This window comes from Callithrix jacchus, chromosome 8, assembly GCF_049354715.1.
Source record: "Callithrix jacchus isolate 240 chromosome 8, calJac240_pri, whole genome shotgun sequence".
Classification (NCBI taxonomy): domain Eukaryota; kingdom Metazoa; phylum Chordata; class Mammalia; order Primates; family Cebidae; genus Callithrix; species Callithrix jacchus.
The window spans coordinates 103,989,249-104,008,706 of NC_133509.1; the positions used below are offsets into that span (position 1 = coordinate 103,989,249).

General features: G+C 47.4%; 1 long non-coding RNA gene across 1 annotated transcript; it reads right to left on the minus strand.

The window, feature by feature from the left end:
* Window positions 1-360: 360 nt before the first annotated feature.
* On the minus strand, window positions 361-16,485 carry LOC103795818 (uncharacterized). Its single transcript, XR_004730294.3, has 3 exons — window positions 16,046-16,485; window positions 7,112-7,252; window positions 361-2,326 (listed from the first exon to the last, which is right to left on the minus strand). It is a non-coding gene; the product is annotated as an uncharacterized LOC103795818 (long non-coding RNA).
* Window positions 16,486-19,458: the final 2,973 nt, after the last annotated feature.

Consider the following 19,458-nt stretch of genomic DNA (forward strand, 5'->3'; position numbering starts at 1 on the left):
TTGTCCATAGATCCAAATTTCTTTACTTTGGGCACAAGGCCCTCACAGCCTGGTCCCAGTCTCTCTCTACCACTCTCCTATACATGCCTTGCTCCAAAATCCCCAAGCTCCTTGTCCTTCTCTGAAGATGCCATATTTTCATGTCTTCGTGCCTCTGTCCATGCTGTCCTGTCCATCTTACCTTGCATGTATTCAAGCTAAATTTCAGCTGCCATCCTTGCCTGGGGCCCAGAGGAGATCAGTTTCATCTGGGGTTTCACATAGCTCCCCCACCCATCTCTCAAAATCCAACACAAATGTTACCTCTTCAGTGAAGATTTGGCTTCCAGCAAAAAAATGACATATTCTACCAATGCCAACTAACAGTCAAATGTTTTATATTTGTTATCTCCAATTCATAAATCCATAAGCTGGCATTTATGTGCTACTTAAATCATCCCACTTTACCAATAAGGCAATTCAGCCTCTGCTAGAGAGGGCGAGGAACTTTCTTCTGGTCATCCAGCCGGTAAGTGGCAGAGCAGATATTGGTACAGCCCAGTTAGAGTTAGTTCTTCCTTCTGCTCCTTCACAACTTTGTTCATACACACTGAGTATCACTGATGATGAACCTGGTTCCCCCGACAGACAGCAACTTCTTGAGAGCATGGCCTCCATCTTCCATAGCTACCTTTAAGGGAACACTCACTATATGTGTTAGGCATAGGAGTTGGTGTTGCACATTTTCCAGATGGGGAAATCGAGGCTCAACGGGATTAAATGACCAAGGTCTGATGCTAAACCTTATCCCCCATGTGACAGTGCACGATATGTAGTAAGTACTCAAAACACATTTGTGGGAAGTGAGGGGAGTGAGGAGACTGGGTTGCTCCTGGGCTTCCGATCTCCCACCATCTCCAGCCAGGGGCTGTGAGGCAGCTGTTTACCTGCCTCAGGTTGGGTGGGAGCTGACAGACAAGGTGGAGTGGAGGAGACACTCCAGCTGGAAAGGCCCAGCTTCTGGTCCTGGCTCAGCCTCCATCTAGCTGGATGACCTTGGGCAGGTCTCTCCTCGAAGATCCTCCTTCTCTTTGTGTAAGGTGAAGGGATGCAATTGCTACAATCCTACCAAGCAGTGTCCAGTGAGATCCAAAATGACTCTAGACAGAAAAGGGCAGTCCAAACCCCTGTGGGGCCCAGTACCCGTTCAGGAGCCCAAAACCCAGAGCCCCACTCCACATTCCTTCTAACTCCATCTCGGCACAGCTTAAGAGCATCTCAGCACACCAAGCATGCTGCGTGCTTGGTGACTAAGGCAGGCCTCTGCCCTGAACTGAGTGAGTGCCTACTCTCTGTGGCTGGACCCTGAGAATCCTGCACTCAAAAAGATGCTGAGATGAGCTTTCACACCGTGGGCCTTACCTTGCACATATTCAAGCTAAATTTCAGACCTGTTGTCCTTGCCTGGGGCCCACAGGAGATCAGTTTCATCTGGGGTTTCTCATAGCCCTGCCCCCACACACACCCCCACCCCCACCCCCACACACACACAAGCTGTGGCCAGCTGAAAAGTGTTTAGATCAACAGCAAGCTTCATCAAATCTTTTCCACCTCCATCCCTTACTAAACATGTCAGGCAACAGGAGCCCCAGGGCTGACCTTTGCAGCATCTAATGTCATGGCTGTTATTACAGACACAAATAATAGACAGAATAATAATCTGTGGTTAAATAATGTCCTTTAACCAGAGGGTTCGGAGCACTCGGGAATGTTAACACCTCATGGCCCACCTGACACACTTGCCCACATGCCTTTTCTTCAAGACCCTCAAGTCCCTCTTCCAGGCTCCTGCCTTCTGGAAAGCCCTCCTTCACATTCCCTCTAACTCTATCTCAGCACAGCTTAAGAGCATGGTTCCCAGGTCTCAGCCAGGAGCTGCTCTGAGTGACAGCCTTATGGAGGAGGTTGTTCAGGTGTCAAAGATCTTATCTCCCACAGTGGCCTATAATCCTGAGCATGTCCCATCACTGACCTATTTCCTATATGCTCAGAAGCAAGAATGTGTTGAAGTGTTTTCAACCACTAAAAATGGGGGAAATGAGACAAATATAATTTTGAAGCTCTTAAGTGGCTCGCTACAGTTGTTGGTCCTCCCCGTTCCTGGTTGGCCACAGGCACCACTTGTAGAAGTTATCTGCAAATACAAACTTTCTTACAAAATTCTTTCCCTTAAGGTACAGGCGAACTTTGCTTCTAGATGCTATTGGTTTCTTTCTTGCTTTCTTTCCTCTGATTCTTTCTTCCTTTCTTTCCATCATCTAAAAATCAGAATTCCTTTGAGCTGGAGCTGAAAAAAGAGAGAGAGAGAATTAATGGGAAAAAAGAAAGAAAAATCAGATTACATTTGCTGTCATACCAGAAGTACCCAGTTTATGGCCAAGAAAAAGCTAACCTACCCCTGGAAATGCCAAAACATTTTGGGAGCCTCAGAAAATCACAATGTATGGACCAAATAGCTTTTTTCGAATTGCTTTGGAAATAAACCTGCAGACAGGAAAAGATTATCTGGAGTGAGAAAGAAATGTACAAGGAGGTAGGGAGATAAGTGGAGATTAGAAAGACCTAGTCTTTTTCATACCTAGAGGCACAAGATTAAAAAAAAAAAAAAAAAGACCTAGTCTTTTTAATATACAGCCTTGACCAGGCTCGGTGGCTGATGCCTGTAATCCCAGCACTTTGGGAGGCTGAGGCAGGCAGATCACTTGAGGTTAGGCATTACAGAGCAGCCTGGCCAACATGGTGAACCCATCTCTACTAAAAATACAAACAATTAGCCGGGCATGGTGGTGGGCATCTGTAATCCCAGCTACTCAGGAGGCTGAGACAGGAGAATTGCTTGAACCCAGAAGGCAGAGGTTGCGGTGAGCCACACTCCAGTCTGGGTAACAACAGCGAAACTCCAACTCAAAAAAAAAAATTAATAATAATAATAATAATATACAGCCTTCCCTCTGAAACAATGGTTGTGGCTTCACAACAACATGTAAATAATGTGTGTTCTGAAATATTTTCAACTCTTTAAAAAGGAAAGGACTGACAGGGCTTGGTGGCTCACACCTATAATCACAGTACTTTGGGAGGCCAAGGCAGGCAGATCACCTGAGGTCAGGAACTTGAGATCAGCCTGGCCAACATGGCAAAACCCCATCTCTACTAAAAATACAAAAATTATCTGGGTACAGTGGCACGCACCTGTAATCCCACCTACTCAGGAGGCTGAGGTAGGAGAATCACTTGAACCCGGGAGGCAGAGGTTGCAGTGAGCAGAGATCGCACCATTGCACTCCAGCCTGGGTGACAGAGCCACACACTGTCTCAATAAAAAAAAAAAAAAAAAAAAAAAAGGAAAGGACTATAGAACAGGAGGGAAGGCCACTGCCTGTGTTTAACTCATCTATGAATATCCATTTGCCTAGCTCCCTGTGAAAGAATCAGGGAAGAATCAGAGATCGCAGATCCAGGTGTACACTGGACAAGATGGGGAGGGGGCTGGGGTGGGAGCTTCTACCTGGACAAGGTGAGATGCAGAATGCACAAAACATGAGGAGAAAGGAGGGGGCAAGAAGAGCAAAGCGAGAGTGAGCAAAATCCAGGTGCTGCTGTTAGAGAGGTAAGGGCAGGGCACACCTGAGTGGGTGTCAATGGCCCATTCTCAGGAGAGTGTGCTTTAATCCAGAGCTAAATTGGGAAGAACCTGGAGCCCAGAAGAGAAACTCAGTTTTCTTAGGCCTCTCAGGGGCTGGAGACAGCTAACTAACCCTAAGTTCAGGTGTAGCCCCTCAAGGGTCGGGTTCTCGAGGAGGGTCCTGTGCCTGAGAAAGGGAGTTCCCAGAAGAGACTATGTAATTTGATAAATTAAACCCACCTTCAAATCTTGCTCTACCAATGACACTGAACTTTTTGCAAGGCTGGCCACATATGGGGTGGCTCTGATTTGAACATTTTCTCATGTGTAAAATAGGAAAATTAGCAATATCTATGAGGCAAGGTTCTCCTGAGAAACAGAACCAATGAGATGTATGTGGAAGAGATTTCTTTTCTTTGTTTTTTTGAGAAGGAGTCTCACTCTGCCTCCCAGATTCCAGTGATTCTCCCATCTCAGCCTCCCAAGTAGCTGGGATTACAGCTACCCACCACCATGCCCAGCTAATTTTTTGTATTTTTAGTAGAGATGGGGTTTCACCCTGTTGGCCAGGCTGGTCTGGAACTTCTGACCTCAAGTGATCCACCTGCCTTGGCCTCCCAAAGTGCTGGGATTACAGGCATGCACCACCGTGCCCGGCCAGGAGAGATTTCTTATAGGGAACTGGCTTCTGTGGTTATACAGGCAGGAGAGCCTCAAGATCTGCAGCATGAGTTGACAAGCTGAGACCCAGGAGAATCAATGACTTCATTCTAGTCCAAGTCCAAGTCCAAAGGCCCAAGAGCCAGGAGAGCTGATGTCCCATCAGAGGAAAGACCCAAGAACCAGGAGAGCTGATGTCCTACCAGAGGAAAGGGTCCAAAAGCAGGGAAAAAGCCAATGTCCCTTCTCAGAGGTTGTCAGGCAGGAAGAATCCTGTCTTACTTAGGGGAGGGTCAGCCTTTGTCCAATTCAGGCCTTAAACTGATTGGACGAGGCCCACCCACAAACTAGGGAAGAAAGATGCAGTCCATCAATTTCAGTGTTCCTCTCAGCCCTCCAACACCCTCACAGAAACACCCAGACTAATGTTTGACCAAATAGCTGGGCATCCTGTGGCTCAGTCAGGTTGACACATAAAATTATCCCTCACACAAGGTTATGTTGAGGATGGACTAAATGAAATTGCATCCGTGGAAGAGCTTGGTAAACTGTGTAGATGGTAGGAAGTTGAGTTGATCACTGCACACCTGTGCCTCCTTCTTGGCCTGAAATTTTGGTCTGTTCTCTCAAAGATAAAGTATGGCCTTGTGCTGAGGGACAAGGGATGTGGCAGCCATGGAAGGGAAAGGTAAGGGGTGGAGCAACTGACAAATGTATCTGTGTATGGAGCCAGGATGCCAGCACCTGGAGGAACTTTGCACTCATGAAAAAAGACAACTAGAGGGGCCGAAGCAGAGAGCTGTCCAGGGAGAGCAACCAGGTAGGGTCTGGCTCCTTGGTGGCCTTTCCCCTGAGGAGCCACAGTGGAGACATTCTCAGCCCATCCTTGTCATGGTCTCTCTGGCCTGCTATTCCTATCAGTCTCATGCAGGAAAGTGCCAGGGCCAGGGGTTCATCCATCTCCTCATGTTCCCTCAAGCTAAAGGTTATGGGTATAATGGGTACACACACACACACACACACACACACACACACACACACCCTATAAAGCTAGATTAAATTAGACAAGGATTCAAAATCTTATCAGAAGCAAGGCAAGGCTGGCTGGGTGTGGTGGCTCACGCCTGTAATCCAGAACTGTGGGAGGCCGAGGTGGTCAGATTGCCTGAGCTCAGGAGTTCAAGACCAACCTGGCCAACATGGTGAAACCCTGTCTCTACTAAAAATACAAAAATTAGCCAGGTGTGGTGGTGTGCACCTGTAATCCCAGCTACTCGGGAGGCTGAAGCAGGAGAATTGCTTGAGTCTGGAAGGTGGAGGTTGCAATGAGCTGAGATTGCGCCACTGCACTCCAGCCTGGGTGACAGAGGGAGACTCTGTCTCAAATAAAACAAGGAAGAATCAGCAGCAAAGCAGGAACACAGGCAGTACCACCCCTGGGCTTCCTTTGGCTCTCAGGATTATGGAGGAGGCAGGGAGCAGACACCTGCCTCAATACCTGGCAAATAGAATCTCACTGGAAAGCTGGATTTATCTTGTGGCACCACCCTATTACAGTAGGGTTTACATCATGGTTCCAGAAGGATTTACTCTTAGCAATCTACCAGCAAGTCAAGAGAATGTTCATAAACACGGCCTCTCCTGGTTCTGGATCTGTCTTGATACATCCCCAGGGTCACATCCTGATGATGTAGCTAAGCGGAACCAGTGCTCCAGAGTCCCTGAACAGTATGTGCGCCCGACCTTCCAGCAAGCACATGCCCCAAAGATGCCCTGAAAACAGAGTCATGTGTTGTTCGAGGGAGGGGCAGTGCCTTCAGGACCGGGCAGGCTGCTGGGACTCCACGCTCAGGACCACACCCGGAGCAAGGAGGGTGGTGTGTCAGGAGGAAGTGAGGGGCATTCCCACCTGCCAGTCAGCAAGCATTTACTGAGCACTTGCTTAGTCTGAAGGGTCAGGTGGACTGTGGTTTAGAACCCAGTTCTGGTGTTTGCTTCCTGTGACACCTTGGGCTAGTCTAAATTCTCTCTTCTTAACACTGCACTTCTCAACTCTGGCTAAAATTACTTGATGAACTTCAAAAATAACTATACCTGGACCCCAAAGCTGACCAACAAAAACAGACTCTCTGGGAGGGACCCAGACATTAGTAGGTTAGAAACTTCCCAGGTGATTCGGCTCAAATATGCATCTCTGTATTCTTTTTTTTTTTTTTTAAGACAGAGTCTGGCTCTGTTGCCCAGGTTGGAGTGTAGTGGCATGATCTCAGCTCACTGCAACCTCTGCCTCCTGGGTTCAAGCAATTCTCATGCCTCAGCCTTCTGAGTAACTGAGATTACCGGCGCACACCACCATGCCTGGCTAATGTTTTGTATTTTTAGTAGAGACGGGGTTTTGCCATGTTGCCCAGGCTGGTCTTGAACTCCTGAGCTCAGGCAATCCGCCCGCCTCGACCTCCCAAAGTGCTATGATTACAGGCGTGAGCCACCGCGCCCAGCTGCATCTCTGCATTTTCTAACTTGCTGCTTCTAGTCTGCCCAGTTTGGTAACCAGATAACCAGGCTTATTAGGGAAGTGTGGAAGGCGGGCAGGGGTATTAAATTAACCAATTTAATGTACCTCCAAATTCAGATTGGAGCCCCTGAGGCAAATACAAGGAGGCAGATTTTGGTTCAGGCTAAAAACCAAGGCCATGTCTTCATGACCAGCCTATGTACCACACAAGATGAGCAGTTTGTGTAAATTTTTATTGAGTATGCCTAATTTTGCCCACCTCGAGGACTTACCTAGTTTTTGGCTGTTTCCAGAAGTCAAATCCATTCCCAAGAGTTATCTCAGTGCCACTCTCTGCAATAGCAAGTTCCGAGACCTCACTGAATTACCAGCTTCTTCCCTGCGAAGGTCACGGTGATCACCCGCATGCCATGCTGTGAAGAGATTTCAATGAAATAATGAAAGAGTGTGACGGCTCTGGATTGCGCTGGCTGAACCTGATCAAAGGTAGACCCTCACCCCAGCAGTGAGATCTTAAAGGACTGCATTCATTCCTGGCTCTGAAAGTCATTCTAACCCTTGTTTTGAAGTCAGATGACCTGAGTTCAGACCCAGTAGTGATGTGACTCTCTAAATCTCAGTTTCCTCATCTGTTATTGAGGCTGTGAGGGTCAAATGGGCTAATACCCAGAGGCCTCTTAGCACAGAGCCTAACATTTGGCAGATGCTCCATAAATGTTGATACCTTTAATTACCCTTGAAGCCTAGAGCTTGCCTAGGTGCTTTTGAAGGCAATGCTTATTTGGATATACAAGTCCAGAGCATTTGTTATGAAATCAGCCCACCAGTCTGTGGTCATAGCTCATTCATAGGTTCTTTAACTTCCATTCAAGTCCAGGTCCAAGCCTCTGGAAGTTCCGCTCCTGCAGAGCTTGTTTGGACGTGAGAACAGAAGCCAAGGGAAGTATTTTCTTTGGAACAAAAAGCACAAAGGGGACAAGGATGGATTTCTGGAGGCGCTCACCATTTTACAGAAAGGAGTCATCTGTTTCTCATAAGATGGGGTGTGGGAAGTGGAATCTATTTTCCTGGTCTGTCTGGAGTAGCTTCTTACTAGTCTGGCCACAGCTCCTGCAGTTCAGGACTAGGCCCTACTGCAGCCAGGGCTACACTTTGAAAATGGACTTGAATTCATTTTGAGTCTTCAAAGGTTAGGCTGGAAGTCTCTCCAGTTGCTCCCATCCTCTCCTCCATAATTGAATGGGTGTGCATGTGCCTGGATGTGTGAGAGCACAGAAGAGTGGGAGGACGTTGTGGGGGAAGGTGTCCAGGTGAGCAGGCCTCAGTTCCTGGCTCTGGAAGAGACTGCAGTCACCCTGAGCTGACTTTCTAAAGGCTTAAGCTCTCCATTTCCTCTCTGTGGGATTCAAGAAATCACTTTCCTGATTCAGCTGAAAGAATCAGCCTGGTTGCAAAAGCCCCCATACATAACCACATCTTGGACCATTATTAAAAAGGAAACGGTGGCAGGGCATAGTGGCTCACTTCTGTAACCTGAGCACTTTGTGGGGCTGAGGCAGGCAGACTGCCTGAGCCCAGGAGTTCGTGACCAGTCTCGGTGGCATAGCAAAACCCCATCTCTAAAACAATTAGCTGGGCATGGTGGTGCACACCTGTAGTCCCAGCTACTCCGGAGGCTGAGGTAGGAGGATCGCTTGAGACCAGGAGGCAGAGGTTGCAGTGAGCTGAGATCACATCATTGTACCCGAGCCTGGGTGCCAGAACAAGACCCTGCCTCAAAAAAAGAAAAAGGTGGGGAAAGGTGCTTTTCCATAGAGTTTTGTTCCTACATTTTGAGGCTTCGAGTTCATGATTGTTCCTAGCACACCACCATTTCATCCAACTTTGCTTCAAAAAACAAAAAAAAGGCACCCACAGATTAGAATATTTATTTTATTTATTTTTTATTATTTTGCATTTATTTTGTTTTTATTGAGTCAAGGCACGGCCTAAATGAGGTTCAGGAGCCCTACTGAAGGCTGATATTCCCAAATGTTTCCCTTGGGCTTCTTGACACTGAGGGGATCAGATCATTGTGAGGCAAGAAGGCCCCCTTTCCACACATACCCACTCCCCAGCCATTCAGTCCCCATCTCTATCCCCAGCAGAAGGGAGGCCAGTTGGTGGAGGTGGGGTGGGGAAAGTGGAGTTGCCACAGCTTGTTGCAAATGGAAGATGGATGTCAGTATCACATCTCTCAGCAGCCTCAAATTACTGCCCCAGGATTTATATGAAAAGAGATGGGAAGTGTGGAGAGACAGAACTCATAATACTTGCAGTTTAATAAGTATTGTGCATCTGTTTCCATGAGGAACTCTTGACGTCACTGTTATGCCTCAGAGGGCCACAGGAAGGTCTGGTCAGGTGGGCTTCTTTGCCTTTGCCAAGAATGTACTACCTTGCCAGAAGAGAACAGGAATCTCACATTTCATGAGCTCATCTCATGAGCCAACATTGAGCTAAGAGCTTCGCACAATCCCTTGTTAAATCTTCATCACAAATATGGGCAATACATGTTATTATCCCAGAGGAGGGGCACCTGAGACTCAGGCTGTATGCTGGACAGGACAGGTTAGGTTGTGCTGCAGTAACAAACAGTTCTAGGGCCAGGCGTGGTAGCTCACACCTGTAATCCCAGCATTTTGGGAGGCTGAGGTGGGCAGATCATGAGGTCAGGAGTTCAAGACCAGCCTGACCAACATGGCGAAACCCCATCTCTACTAAAAAAATACAAAAATTAGCCAGGTGTGGTGTCATACACCTGTAATCCCAGCTACTGGAGAGGGTGAGGCAGGAGAATCGCTTGAAACCAGGAGGTGGAGGTTGGAGTGTGCAATGAGCCACAAGCATGCCACTGCACTCTAGCCTGGGCAACAGAGCAAGACCCCATCTAAAAAAAAAAAAAAAAACAGTTCTAAGAATCTCAGCAGTTTCACACAACTGGTGTGTATTTCCCCTTCACACAGCCACCTTCCAAGCAGGGACTCAGTGATCCTGGCTGCTGTGATCTTTGGGTCCCCCAATATCAACACAAGGCCTCCTCTACAATTGCCATGAGAGGGGAAGAGAGAGACTGGAGAATCATGCATGAGTATTTCACTAGCCTGAAAGCGAACTTTCTCCATCATTTCATTGGTCAGAACTAGCTCCATGGCTCTACCCAACAGCAAGGGAGCTGAGATGTCCAATCTCCCACGTGCTAGGAAGCGGGGAGGTCTATTGGTGAACCAAGTTCTATCTAAAGCCAAAGTCCCAGCTCTGTCCATGACACTCAGGGCCAGTGAGAGGAATCCCTTCCCTCCAGCCTCAGCTGAAAGCATTGTATGAGAGTGTCCCTTGTGTGGCTTTGCTGGGCACACTTGAAATCATCACTTTACAGAACTAGGCCCTTGTTGTTCCACAAAACCCCACCATCTTCAAAGCGTTTAAATGTGCACTGGTTCACCAAATCCACAAAACACCATGAGGAAGTGGCCAGGAAAGTTATTCATAGCCCCCCTTTTCTAGCTCAAGAGCTGAAATCAGGAGGGTTACAAGACTTGACACACTCAGGGCAAGTAACTGAAGCACCTAGACCGCAACCTCTGCTTTCAAAAGCTTAATCTGAAGCTCCTCTCAATACACCAAATTTCTGTAATTTTAGAATGTGAAAAGGCCACTCTCTCCCCAAAATATCTCTTTGACCTGCTCACTAATGCCTAAAATTCCACTGCTAAAATGCCATCCCTTCAGTGGGCCCTCCTCTGGAGGAAATGAAAGTAAGAGGGAAGTCATCATCAATGCGCATGAAACAACCACACGATCAAGTCATGAAACCTTCAGTTAAAAACCATTTGAGATTGAATTTAGAGAATGTGCTGTATCATGATAATCTCAAAAAGAAAGAATTTAGAGGCCGGGTGCAGTGGCCTCCCAGCACTTTGGGAGGCCAAGGTGGGCAGATCATGTGGTCAAGAGATTGAGACCATCCTGGCCAATATGGTGAACCTCCGTCTCTACTAAAAATACAACAATTAGCCAGGCATGGTGGTGGCACCTCTATTCCCAGCTACTTGGGAGGCTGAGGCAGGAGAATCACTTGAACCTGGGAGGCGGAGGTTGCAGTGAGCCAAGATCAAGCCACTGCACTCCAGGCTAGCAACAGAGAGAGACTCTATCTCAAAAAAAAAAAAAAAAAAGAAAGAAAAAGAAAAGAAAAGAAAAGAGAGAGACGTCGGTGAATGGCAGAGTCAAGGAAGGCTCCATGAGTAGCTGCTGGCCCTGGTTAAGATGTGGACAGAAGAGGGAAACTTTAAAGTCCCTTTTCTCATCCTATTGACCCTTGCATCCCACTCCCCAGGGACAATGACTGCTAACAGTTGGTCACATGATATATATTCATTTTGGGTGAAACTCCATTCCAGATGACAATTCCCTCCCAATTCTCTTTCCTCTATTAAAAAATCTACAGAGTGCCTTTACCTTTACCATATTATTTAATTCCGTGAGCAGTTATGTTAGGAAATTGAGAGGTTGGATGGATCTTTCTTTCTGTTTGACAAAAAACTGAAACCTACTGAGGCTAAAGTGACTTATCTAATATCAGAGCAAACCAGTGACTAAACTTGAATAAAGAAGTAAAAATGTTAAAGAGTAATAATTATCAATCCTCAAGAGCATGTGGTGAAGCTGCCACATGTATAGCTACCTAATAGTCTATAAACTAGCACATCTTGTAAAACCTGAAGCTGGCCAAGTGTGGTGGCTCGTGCCTGTAATCCTAGCATTTTGGGAGGCTGAATCGAGAGGATGACTTGAGCCCACAAGTTCCAGGCCAGCCTGGACAATATGACAAGATGTTGTCGCTACAAAAAATACAAAAATTAGCCTTGTGAAGTAGTGCGCATCTGTGGTCCCAGCTACTCAGGAAGCTGAGGTGGGAGAATCACCTGAACCTGGGAGGTCGAGGCTGCAGGGAGAGTGTACCACTACACTCCAGCTTGGGTGACAGAGGGACACCCTATCTCTCTCTCTCTCTCTCTCTCTCTCTCTCACATACACACACACAGACACACACACACACACATACAAATTAAAAACCCAAAGCTTTATTATAAAATATTTAATATAGATAACAGAATTTATGTAATGCATATATGTTTAGAATAATAAAACAACATATTTACCACCTTGCCAATGTCCTAAACACTATGATTCTTTAATTTATAAAAATAATATGTGGCCAGACACTGTGGCTCACGCCTGTAATCCCAGCATTTTGGGAGGCCGGGGGTGGTGGGGTTGGTGGGGTGGATCACTTGAGGTCAGGAGTTTAAGACCAGCCTGGCCAACATGGCAAAACCCCATCTCTACTAAAAATACAAAAATTACCTGGACATGGTGGTGCACATCTGTAATCCCAGCTACTCGGGAGGTTGAGGTGGGAGAATCGCTTGAACCCAGGAGGTAGAGGTGGCAGTGAGCCAAGATCGCACCACCACACTCCAGCCTGAGCAACAGAGCAAGACTTAATCTCAAAAAAATAAAAATAAAAATAAAAAAGGTATACCCTAGGTAAAAAAAAAAAAAGAAAAATCAAGTACTTTAAAAAAATTATTTATTCATTTGTTTTAGACACCGGTTCTCTCTCTGTCATCCAGGCTGGCGTGCAGTGGTGCAATCATAGCTCACTGCAGCCTCGACCTCCTGGGCTCAAGCAATGTTCCCTCCCACTTCAGCCTCCCAAGTAGCTGGGATTGCAGGTGCGAGCCACCCCACCTGGCTCGGAAAATGGAAACTTTAAAATCGCTTTTCTCATGCTGTTGACCCCTGCATTCCACTCCCCAGGGAAAATGACTACTAACAAATTTGCTACATCATACATATTCATTTTGGAAAGCAATCCACCAACATATATTGAAAGTCATAAATATGTTTGTAACTTCTGATCCTATTACCCACTCTGGGAATTTATTCCTAGAAAAGACCTCCCTGTCTTCCTTCCTTTCTTATAAAAATGGCCAAGTTCATTCCTACACATCTTTCCCTTCGCTGTTTTCTGTCTGGAAACCTGTTCCTCTGGATTTGCTCATGATCTGATGTTCAGTGAGGTCTCAGCTCAAATGCCACCACCTCTGAGAGGCCACCCATGGTCACCTGTCTATACTTGTTCCCTCCCCACTACATCACTGCCTTTTATTGTGCCCTGCACTATTTTCTCCCTTGCACCTACCATTCTCTGAGGTCACCTTGTTTAATTGCCAGCTCACTAATTTATTGTATCTCCTCTCCTACCCCCTCATAAGACCCTTGAGAGAGGGCCTTTGTAGGCTCCCTTGCTGTCTGCTGCGCCCTCAGTACCTGGCATATAGTAAGAATGTATGTCTTAGTTGAAAGGATATGTCTGTTCATGAAGCTACTCAGGTAAGAGATGTTATTTCACTCACCTTGAAACCCAGGCAGCTACTTCTGCAGAGAAATAGTTCTTGCCGGCTTCCAAGACTCTAAGGAACCACTGTGTGGGATGTCAGGCAGGCCTAATGGCCATGCCGTCATTTCTCTCAGCAGAATGGGTGCCTTTCAGATATAGACACAGCAAAGCCAACAGTCTGTCCTCTCTCTAAACCCTTTTCATTATTGGCTTCTAAAACAAAGAAGAGGTAAAGAAAATCCTCTGGGCCAAGGGCTCTGTCAAAGAACACCCAGGCTGCACTTAATTAAGATGAATAATTTAAAGACTCTCAAGTCAGACAATGGAAACATTAAGAGTTTCCACCAAAACATAAACTTGGCCAAGTGAGCCAAGTCTCCGGAAGCCTCCAAGGACTTTCTCAGAAATGGAGGGATGGGTGTCTGCTTAGCCTGGGGGTGGGGAGGAGAGTTTTAGGTGGAGAGAAGGTCGGAGAAAGGGAAACCTGAGTTCTCAGCTGAGCTGCACACATGTGCTAGACTGTTTAGGCTGCATGACTCTCCATAACTTGTTTCTTTATAATGAAATAAAACATGTTACTTAATCAAAAGAAAACGCAAAATCTCACGTAATCCTACCATCCAGAAAGGCAGTCTTTTTGTCGTGTCTCCTTGTAGTGTTTTTTTCTGGCATAAATACACTTTATCACAATAAAAATGTGACTTACTACATATTGCCTCACATATTGCTTTTTGTTTTTGTTTTTGAGACAAAGTCTCACTGTGTTGCCCAGGCTGGAGTGCAGTGGCATGATGTTGGCTCACTCCAACTTTTGTCTCCCGGATTCAAGCTATTATCCTGCCTCAGCCTCCCAAGTAGCTGAGATTATAGGCACCTGCCACCATGCCTGGCTAATTTTTGTATTTTCAGTAGAGACAGCGTTTTACCATATTGGTCAGGCTGGTCTTGAACTCCTGATCACAGGTGATCTGCCTAACTCAGCCTCCCAAAATGCTGGAATTATAAGCATGAGCCACTGCTTCCAGTCACTTTTTTCACCTAATAATATATTGTGAACATGTTCTCATGCCGTTAGATACTATTTGACATGTTTTTTTTTGTTTTCTGCTTTGTTTTGTTTTCAGACAGAGTCTCGCTCTGTCACCCAGGCTAGAGTGCACTGGCGCGATTCCGGCTCACTGGAACCTCCGCCTCCCGGGTAGCAATTCTTATGCCTCAGCCACCCAAGTAGCTGAGATATCAAGCACATACCACTATGCCCGGCTAATTTGGTATTTTTGTCTTACTCTATTCTGGCTTCTCTCTACTCAATGCAGTCTCCTTGGGAGACTGTGAGGAACCTTCCACCCCAGTTACTCCCTCTCCGAGACTTGCTTCATGCTTCTTCCCCGAACTCACTGCCCGATTTGTCACACCAGAGATTGGACTCTCTGCTACCTGCTCCTATGTAAGCTCTGTGAGAGCAGGGCCTTGTCTGCTTCATGCACAGCTGACCTGCAGACCCCAGCACAGTGCCTGGCACATAGCAAGTGTTAAATGAAGAAATGAATGAACCAATGAATGGACACATGTTGCCTGGGACACTCTGGACACATGCTGTGGGGACGGTAGCTGGGCTCAGGCTGATCTGCCTAAGAGGCTGCAGTGCCCCTTGGAGCTGCTTCTGGAGAAGCTCCTAGTCACCTGGGCCATGGCTGCTGTCCTTGTGTCTGGCTCCCAGAGATCCCCAGGCCAGCCCTGTGTGCTACTTGGAGCTTCATCTCCTTCATTCCTGTACCTGGGTCTCCAGAGGCCTAGTCACAGGCAAGGCTTTCTCCACCCCCACCCCCAGGTCAGTCTATGAACTAGGAGCACGAGGAGGACTGAACCATCACCCACACCCTTTCCCACTTGGTCTAGTCTCCCTGGAGGATGGTGTGAGTTCCAGCACGGTCCTTTGAGCAAGCTGAGATGTTAGAGAAGCCGCTGCCAGAGACTGAACTGTGTTCCCAAAGTTCCTACCTTGAAGCCTTAACCCTCCTCGTGACTGTATTTGGAGACAGGTCCTTCAGGGAGGTGATTATGGCTAAAGGTGGGGCTCTAGGCCAACAGGATTAGTAAGAGGTATGAAAGAGTGAGCATACCCTGTCTCTGATTCTGTCTCCTTCTCTTTCTTTCCCTTCTTTTCCCTTCCTTCTCCCTCTTCCTTCAGCTCTCCCTGCCCTCTCCCTATCTTCTCCTCCCGAACCACCCTGTCCCTCACAGAAGAGCTCATGTGAGCACACAGCAAGATGGCAGCCACTACAAGCCAAGAGGAGAGGTTTCAGAATGAAACCTGCCTTGCTGGCGTCTTAAACTTCCAGCCTCCAGAACTATGAGAAATAGACTTCTGGTGTTCAAGTCATCCAGCTTGTGGTATCTTGTATGGAAACCCGAGCAGTCTAACATACCTAGTTCTAGAGGCTGCTGCTTCAGGGATAGCTGGCTAACCTGGGAGAGGATTGGGGGAAGACGATAGATGATAGATAGATAGATAGACAGACAGACAGACAGACAGACAGACAGACAGACAGACAGACAGATAGATAGATAGATACATAGATACATAGATAATAGACGATACATGGATGATAGATAATAGATGGTAGATAGATAGATGATAGATACATACTGCTCCTGCCCTTTCCATTTGCATCCTTGAAATTCTGCCCTCAGAAATTCACCCTTAAGGAATGAGAGGAATGTAGCTGCCTCCTCCAAGAGGCTTCCCAGCCCTCACCTTGATGGGTCTCTCCCTCAGCTGAGATTCCTCTTCGTCCTCCTGGCCCTCAGCCCTTGCCTCCTCCAGCTCCTGGCCATTCTTTCATCTCAAGGGTACGTCCTTGGGCAGCTGGGCTTGTTCATTCCTCACACTGGCTTCCTCTAACTAGAGAAGTTTCTAAACCTTCCTGTGAAAAAAGAAAGAAATCCTGCAGGGAAAGGGGTTCAGGGTATAAGTTGTGCCACCCATCCCCAGAGTCTGATTCACCTGGTGTGGGTCTGTGCCTGAACTCTGTATTTTAAGCAAACACTCTGGCCTTCTTAAGACCCTCTGCTGAGCTTATGAAAGAGACTGTGTAAGAAAAGTGGATGCCTGGGCCTCACCCCAGAGATCCTGATTCCACTGCCTCTTCCTTGCCTTGTTGCTTCACCCACTTCTGAACCCCGATTCTGCTGTGCAGCCAGGGATGAGAGCCACGGACTTATGAGGTGTTTGGGGAACAAGCGTTGACCTGAATGAAGCTGCCGGGTTGACATGGGCATCCTTCCGGGAGGGGTGAGTCATTCAGCCACGCTGCCAGCTGTGAACAATTCAGTCTGGGGAAATACAAAGAGACATGGTCTCTCTCAGAGTTTCCATTCTGCATTGAAAGCTGGTGCTGGGAAGTGGCTGGGCAGCCAGGCCGGGTGCTGGGAGGAGGGCAGGGTGAGGATGGGGGAAGGGCTGCACCCACACTATGCCAGGCCGGCTCCAGGCACTGGCTGTGTCCAGCTGGTTCCATCTTTCCAGAAAATCTGCAAGGAAGGAATGTCATAGTGAGGACTGCTGAGTTGAGATGTCTGGCCAGGCATGTCCTAACCATAATATGGTCCTCCACCAGGAACTGTGCGGGGGCAGAAAGAGGGCTCGGTGATCTAGCCTCAGGCATTGGACTCTTGAGGGATGCAGTGGCCGGGGTGTCTTAGAAGCCTGCTGACCAGGGGTTAGGATACCTCCATCAACTGAGGGCTGAGGGTGAGTCCTGCCCCCCCCGCCCCCCCCACACACATCCTCTGTGTCTCATTGCACCTGCTCTGGCCTGATCACCCCTGACAGACTGTAAGATCCAGTGGAGGAGGACAGGGCAGGCCCCTCATCTGTATTTACTGCTCATTCCCACTTCCCCAGTTCAGGGCAGGCCCACAGCAAATCAAGCACTCAGGCTGTGAGTAGCAGGAGAGTTCTGAAAGGACCCAGGGACTGCAAAGTTGGAGGCAGCCTGGGATTGGAAAGGTGGCATAGAAAAGCCAGTGGTCTGGCCGGGCGTGGTGGCTCTTGCCTGTAATCCTAGCACTTTGGGAGGCCGAGGTGAGTAGATCACCTGAGGTCAGGAGTTCGAGACCAGCCTGGCCAACATGGCGAAACCCCATCTCTACTAAAAATACAAAAAAGAAAAAAAAAATAGCCAGATGCCATGGCACGTGCCTGTAGTCCTAGCTACTTGGGAGGCTGAAGCTGGAGAATCGCTTGAACCTGGGAGGTGGAGGTTGCAGTGAACAGAGATCGCACCACTGCACTCCAGCCTGGGCGACAGAGCAAAACTCTGTCTTAAGAAAAAAAGAAAAGAAAAGCCAGTGGTCCATAACACAGCCCAACGAGCCTCACTGAGTGGCTCTGGACTGGCCACTTCACCTGCCTGTGCCTCAGTGTTCCCATCTTTAAAATAGAGATGAATTGCATCTACCTCATAGCATTGCTGTGAGAAACAAATGAGGTAAAGGATGCAAGGCACCTGCTACATCACAATAACTAAATGACTGAAATACTGTTTGAACCCTTGTTATCACTATTGTCACCATTATGTTGTTACTATTATTGGTGCCTATTTCCTGGTTTGGCTCTGGGCAAGCAGTTACAGGCACCAGCTATGGACCTTGGACTTTGAGGTGGGCCTCTGCCCTGGGCCTCTTTGGTTTTCTTTCTGGTTCTGGGGATGGTTGGGCCAGGTGACATGTACAGCCAAGGACCTTGGTGGATGTGGGATTTGGAACCCAGTAAGCCCCTAGCGCCCAGCCTTGACTGCCTGTTAAAACTGTCTAGGGAACTTTAAAAAATCCTGATTTCCCATTAAATAAAAATCTCTGGGGGTAGGACTCAAGCATCAGGATTTTGTAAAGCTTCCCAGGAGCGTCCAAGAAGCAGTCAAAGTTGGCAACCAGTGCTCCAAGCTAATTTCTCATTCACAGGAAAGAAAGTCCTTTGGCACAAGGAGACTGGGCTTGAGAGTCAGAGGAGTTTAGCTCTTGACCTATCAGCTACAAAACCTTGGGTAAGTTCCTTTACTTACCCAAGTAAAGGGAAACGATCAGTCAGACTGTTTCCTCATTTGTAAAGTGGGGGATGGTACCCACCTAGCAGTTAATGAACAGCATTAAACTAAAAAGGGTGTCTGACACAATAGGCATTTAATATGAATTAGTATTATAGTCCTTGATGCGGTGTCCTTCTAACATGTCCAAGGAGATATTACAGCACACACACACACACACACACACACACACACACACACAAGCAGTGTTCAAGTTCTGTTTCCAGGCTGGGTGCGGTTGCTCATGCCTGTAATTCTAGCACTTTGGGAGGCAGCCAAAGCGGGTGGATCACCTGAAGTCAGGAGTTCCACACCATCCTGGCTAACATGGCAAAACCCCTTCTCTACTAGAAATACAAAAATTAGCTGGGTGTGGTGGCAGATGCCTGTAGTCCCAGCTACTTGGGAGACTGAGGCAGGAGAATTGCTTGAACCCGGGAGGCGGAGGTTGCAGTAAGCTAAGATCACGCCACTGCACTCCAGCCGCGGCAATAGAGTGAGACTTCGTGTCAAAAAACCAACCAACCAACAAACAAACAAAGCAAACACTAATTCTGTTTCCTGAGGCACCTAAACCCTACTGTGAGCCTTGTCAGTTCCCCTCTTGCCTCCCATCATTGCCAACTAGTTTCTTGGGCTGGTAATGTTTATAAGGTGGTCCCTGGGTACCATCTTAGAACCCCGTTTGTGTCATCCTTGGATCCAATTTGTACAGCTCTGCTGCCACTGGTGGGTTCCGTGGGGCAGACCTTTCTCATACAGAGTCTTTAAATCACTGGATTAGGAATGGGCGAGGGTCCCTAATGCATTCACCCAGCCAAAGTTGCACAGCCTGATTAAAATGTTACGTTTCCTTGCTTTGGGCTAAAATCATGTCACCTCAAGCTGATTGGAAGCTATGGCAGCTGAATTACATTGGTTAATTCAAATGCAAAAATCAGTCATTATTTACGAAGTACATTTTTTTCCCCTCAACAAAATTCTCAAATTTCTAGAAAAAAAATCCTGGCAATACAAGGGATCACTGGAAATGACATGGTTGGGGACACCAGACAGGATCAATCAGGAAGTGGTGGTGGAGCCG